The sequence below is a fragment of the Physeter macrocephalus genome, chromosome 6 (genome assembly GCF_002837175.3).
Source record: "Physeter macrocephalus isolate SW-GA chromosome 6, ASM283717v5, whole genome shotgun sequence".
In the NCBI taxonomy this organism is placed as follows: domain Eukaryota; kingdom Metazoa; phylum Chordata; class Mammalia; order Artiodactyla; family Physeteridae; genus Physeter; species Physeter macrocephalus.
In genome coordinates, this window is record NC_041219.1 from 31886481 (window position 1) to 31892480 (window position 6000).

The 6000-nt window shown below is 37.6% G+C and overlaps 1 protein-coding gene and 1 pseudogene across 8 annotated transcripts in view; both read left to right on the forward strand.

Moving 5' to 3' along the window:
* Nucleotides 1-6000, forward strand: part of APAF1 (apoptotic peptidase activating factor 1) — a 122808-nt gene that overhangs the window by 5783 nt on the left and 111025 nt on the right. The gene's annotated exons all lie outside the window — the stretch shown is intronic.
* On the forward strand, nucleotides 4870-4983 carry LOC112065928 (uncharacterized; annotated as a pseudogene).

Sequence of the window (6000 nt, forward strand, 5' to 3'; positions counted from 1 at the left end):
GTTCTGGAGGTCAGAAGACAAAAATAGCTCTTACTGGGCTAAAATCAAAGTGTCAGCAGTGCTTAGTTCCTTTTGGAGGCTCTAGGGAGAATCCTTTTCCTTGCATTTCCCAGCTTCTAGAGGTGGCCTGCATTCCTTGACTCATGGTGCATTTCCCCACTTTCAAAGCTGGCAATGCATAGCATCTTCAAATCTTTCTCTCTTCTCTGGTCTTTGCTTTTGTCATCACATCTCCTCCCCTGACTTTCTTGCCTCCCTCTTACAGGGGCCCTTGTGATTACATGGGGCCCACTGGATAATCCAGGATAATCTCATCTCAAAATCCTTAATTTAATCGCATTTACGAAGTCCCTTTTGCTGTGTAAGGTGACATATTTACAAGTTCTGTGGAATAGGTTGTGGAGGTCGTTGGCTGGTGGGGGGGAGCCGGGTGGGGGGGCATTTTTCTGCCTACCACAGGTGATTGAATTTGAATTTTATTTTCTACCCTGCCTGTCACAATCAAGCTTGACTAGCCAGGCCAATAAATTCATGTGTTATAAGATGGCACTTATTATCAATGGAATGAAGCTAGTTCCCTTGTGTCTTAATAATTGGGGGAATTGTAGGGTTGACAAAGTATCCTTGAAAGGTTGTCCAGCTTGTATCCCTAACTTTAAACAGTACTAGACTTACAGCTTCCTGTCAGTTGAGTGTCTGTTTTGGCACAGAGTGCTGTAGGGAAGGAGATTGTTGGAAAGTCGGTTCCAATAAGGACCATCCCAGTGGGAGATTCTCCCATGTATTTGGCATCTGTATTAAATAAACTATTAATTCCATTTCCGCAATTAATTCTATCAGTTGCTTATCTTTAAAAATAAAAATCTTTAGTAACTTGTTTATCTTATGTGTAATTTCAAGAAAAAGAAAAATTGGGAGTTGACTAAAAACCAATGGGTTTTTGCAGGCAGGCTTTATAGATTCATTTGACATCTGGCAACTGATTTTCCTTGCTTCAGATATTCATGTATTCAGTAAATGCTTGAGAACCTATTATGGATCTTGGCACTGTTGTGGGGCAAAAGGGATTCAAAAAGAAGCCTGTGCATCTAAGGAATTTACTTATGGTCTGGTAGGGGAGGCAGACATATAAACAAATTACGTTATGTGTGATAAATTGAACAGTAGAAACAAGTATAAGGTACAAAGTTAGAAGAAAGGAAGGAAGCTTTCTGTCTGGGGGAAGAAAATGAACAAGGCAGGCTTCCTGAAATGACATTTTAGCTGGAGTTTGAAGGAAGAATAGAAAGAAGTTTGCAAGGCCGACTAGGCAAGGATGGGAGAGTAGAGAAGGTGGGAAGGGTATTGGGTGGTTACTGGAGTGGGGAAGGACATACGGTGCAGAAGAGGGTTTAGGACATTTGGCAGGTGTACTGTTGACCCTAATGAGTCTGGTAGGTTCTCAGGATATTCCCTATCAGCAATATTATATAGCTTCCTCGGTCTTTGGTTGCCTCCATCCATTAGTGAGTTCTGGGGAACTTAAAAAGATAGTTCCTGACTTCTAGTGCTTAATAACTTTTTTTTGTTTACAATATATAATCACCAATTAAGATAGTTTATGACAAGATGACAAAATGAATAGAATAAATAGTAAGCACCTGAGAGATTTAGAAAGATGGAGGCTAGGGCACATCTATTGTACACACCTGGTTTTAGTTAATACTTCACAGCCCTTGTTAACAGTATTGATCATACTCTTGTCAGAAGTAGGCCTAATTCCTAAGCCCTGGTTTTTCTCCTTTGTCATTGTAGAGAAGTTTCATGAGACTCAGAGCCATGCACATTTCAGGGCTAAGGATTTATTTATTTATTCACTTTATTTTTTTTCCCCCTCTCCTGCAAAGTTGATCACCAAGGATATTTCAGGATAAAATTGGTTTAAATTTCTTTAGTGTGAAGAAATGGTCTTCCTTTCAATATAGTGATGAATTTCCTTTAAGCTATGTATTTATAATATACCAATTTATAGGGTTAAAATGTGCTCTTTAAATCAGTTTAAATCGCTCTATATTATTGGGGTGAATTTTCAATTTTAGGGGTTAAAATTGACCAACAACTTATGGAATTAATTAGCCAGGAATCATATTGTATAAATTGTGGTCTCGGAATAGATTTTCACCACTTTGTTTTGAGAAAATGCCAGAGATACTAGCAGTGGTCCAGTGCATAATGAGCTTAATTCATATCCCTTATAAGCTTTTGTGAGATCTCAAGTACAGACGATTGAGTAAATCATATTTAGTTTATAGCTCATTATCCTATTCTATCTAAGTCTGAGCTTCTTGCTGTGTTTATTTCCTTTAAAAAATTTCCCATTCTCATTTCCCTCTAAAGGAAAACACATTCCTCCTATGTGTTTCCTTTACACAGCTACAACACTACTTCATTCCTGACACCAGATGTGTGAGTTTTCCACACATCCAGCAATTCTTCAACACGAGCTGGGTGTCCTATGATTTAACTCACTTCTGAAATTATCTACCTGGAGATAGCATCAGATCCCATAGGTTAAGGGTTCAGTCCTACAAGACTGCCTCCTAACCCCTTCATATGCCAATTGCCAGTCCAGGTTGTTTGTTACCTGTGCTTCTGACAACTATACTTATTAGATTACTGGTTTATTATACAAGGATAAAACTCTGGAACAGCCAGATGGAAGAGATGCATGGGGCACGGTATGTGGGAAGGGGTGTAGAGCTTCCGTGCCCAATTTGGGTGTATCACTCTTCCTACATCTCCTTGGGTTCAGCAACCCAGGTGCTCTGTGAATCTCGCCCTTTTGATTTTTTTATGGCGTCTTCATTCATTATGTAGGTATGATTGATTAAATCATTGGCCGTTTGTGATTGAACTCAATCTCCAGCCACTCACTCCCCTCTCCTCTGGAGGTCTGGAGGGTGGGGCTGAAGGTTCCAACTCTAATCAAGGGGTAACCAGCCCCCATCCTTAAGTTATCTAGGGGCTTTTCAGAAATCACTTTATTAACAGAAACTCAGGTGTGGTTAAAAGGGGCTTGTTATATGAATAATGTAAGATACCACTTCACTTTTATATACTGGAGCTATTTCAGGAACCAGGAACAAAACTAAATAGTATAACGAAAGATGCCCCTAAGGCTCTTCTTATATGGAAAATTACAAGGATCATAGAGCTGTGTGCCAGGAACAGTGATGAAAACCAAATATATATTTAATCACAGAATCACACCTCCCCATAGGCGATCTTTCTAATGTATTTATTGTATATTCTTTGTAAATGTATGTGTAATGTATGTTTTCTTGTAAAATGTTTATGTGTATATGTAAATATTTTAAATTTGCATAAATGTTAAAGTGTTAATTATTTTCTTCTGTTTCTTATCTCACTTGACACTATGTTTTTAAGATTTATCCTCATTGTATGTACATATTATTTGTTACACCTGATTGCTACCCTCCATGGGGTACCTCCAATACATTTTATTGTTCATTCCCTAGTTGATAGATACGTAGATTGTCTCCAACTCTCTGCTGCCCCAGCAAAGCTCGGTTGAACTTTTACAGAAATGAGAATTTCTTGAGTATATGTAGCTAGGACCAGAATCATTAAGTTACAGGATATATAAATATCAAATTTGATTGCCCTCCAATCTGTGCCCTCCCATCAATAGCATGTGAGAGCTCCTATTTCCTCACTTCTTTAGTGACACTAGGTATCATCCAGCTTTGTAATTTTTGCCAGGCCAGCAGGTGTAGAGTGGTATCTTTTAATTCGCATTTCTCTGATAACTTGAGTTTGACCATTTCTTCATAAGCTCTTTAGGCCTTTGGGTTTCATTGTTTATAAATTTTGTTGATAACATTTGTCGGTTTTTCCATTTTGTTGCTTTTTAGGAGTTTCTTATATATTCTAGATAGTAGAGCTTGTAGCTTTTAGACTTTGTAAATACTTTCTCCTTATATTATCTGTATTAACTTTGTCCTGGATGTCCTTGATAGAAATCTTTAATTCTGATGTAGTCAAATTAATTTTTTTACCTTCTAATTTGCGCTTCCTGAATTTTCTTAAGTAGTCCTGTTATAGTCTTACCATTCATATTTAGCTTTTTAAAAAAATAAATTTATTTATTTTATTTTTGGCTGCATTGGGTCTTGGTTCCTGCACTCAGGCTTTCTCTAGTTGTGGCAAGCGGGGGCTACTCTTGGTTGCTGTGCGCGGGCTTCTCACTGCAGTGGCTTCTCTTGTTGCAGAGCACGGGCTCTAGGCGTGTGGGCTTCAGTAATTGTTGCTCACGGGCTCTAGAGCACAGGCTCAGTAGTTGTGGTGCACAGACTTAGTTGCTCCGCGGCATGTGGGATTTTCCCGGACCAGGGCTCAAACCCATGTCCCCTGCATTGGCAGGCAGATTCTTAACCACTGCGCCACCAGGGAAGCCCCATATTTAGCTTTTTAATCTATTTGGAGTCTGCTTTTGTATATCCACTAGTTCAAGAGTAGATACTTTCCTAAAGAAAAAAAATTTTTTTTTTTGGCCGTGCTGCGTGGCATGCAGGATCTTAGTTCCCTGACCAGGGATTGAACCCGTGCCCCCTGCAGTGGAAGCGTGGAGTCTTAACCACTGGACTGCCAGGGAAGTCCCCCTAAAGTTGAATTTTAATCTCTGGAGTTCATTTCCATTCTAAATTATAGGAATATTAGATTTTTGCTGTTTAATTGTAGTATAAAACCTTTTTTTTCTTTTATAAGTGTGGGTAACTGTATGGGTTACAAACTTCATTAAAACTGTGTTCCTACAGAAATTTTGTTATCTTAGAGCGGTGTTTGGTGTAAATTAAAGAATACTATTAAGTGCTTGCTTTGGCAGCACATACACTAAAATTGGAACGACACAGAGAAGATTAGCATGGCCCCTAATCCTTGCGCAAGGATGACACGCAAATTCGTGAAGCGTTCCATATTTTTTTTTCATGCCTGAGGCTTTTTCTTATTTTGATTAATATTTATGGAAGGATTCTTGAAGAATAAAATAAATCACATACCTACAGCAAAAAAAAAAATACTATTAAGTTCTTAACTACTTATGCCTACACATTTTTAGGAAACCCACTTTCCTTTTGAAAGTTCAACTCTTTATTTATTTATTTAGGAAAATTATAAAGAGTTGACGTATTTTTAAACCATTCACACAATTTTATTTAAGTACTGAGTTTTTAAAGTATGAAAGTTTTCTCTAGAGGCTGTCTACCTATTTGCTTCCTTCTTTCCTAAGATTTCCTTGATGCTATTAGATTATTAATTGCTACCTGCATAAACCTCATGTGAAAGTAGGAGGAGTTAATTTTCTCTGAATAAAGGCAATTTTCCTCTGATTAAGTTTCTCTGAATGATATTATAGGTTCAAGCCTCATTCATGGCTAAATTGCTCCCTCTTGTGCCCATAGTCAAGATGTTTAGATTCTTTCTGAAATGTGAAATTAATGCTTCTGTATTTAAGTGTCTTATTGTGATGGTAGGAGATTTGCAGATCATTTGGTCTTTTGGGCTGTTTGTCTTTCTTTTTAAAGCTAATAGTGTTTTATTTTTCTTGCGTGTGTTAATAATGCCCTAATTTAGTTTTAAATTTAGGAGAGAAAGACCTTTGATACTGTAGATAATAGATACTTAAATTTATTTATTTATTTATTTATTGAATTTTGTTTTATTTATTTATTTATACAGCAGGTTCTTATTAGTCATCAGTGATTTTTTTTTTTTTTTTTTTTTTTTTTTTTTTTAACCACTGCGCCACCAGGGAAGCCCCCTAGTCATCAGTTTTATACACATCAGTGTATACATGTCAGTCCTAATCTACCAATTCAGCACACCACCATCCCCATCCCCCCACGGCTTTCCCCACTTGGTGTCCATACGTTTGTTCTCTACATCTGTGTCTCAACTTCTGCCCTGCAAACCAGTTCATCTGTACCATTTTTCTAGGTT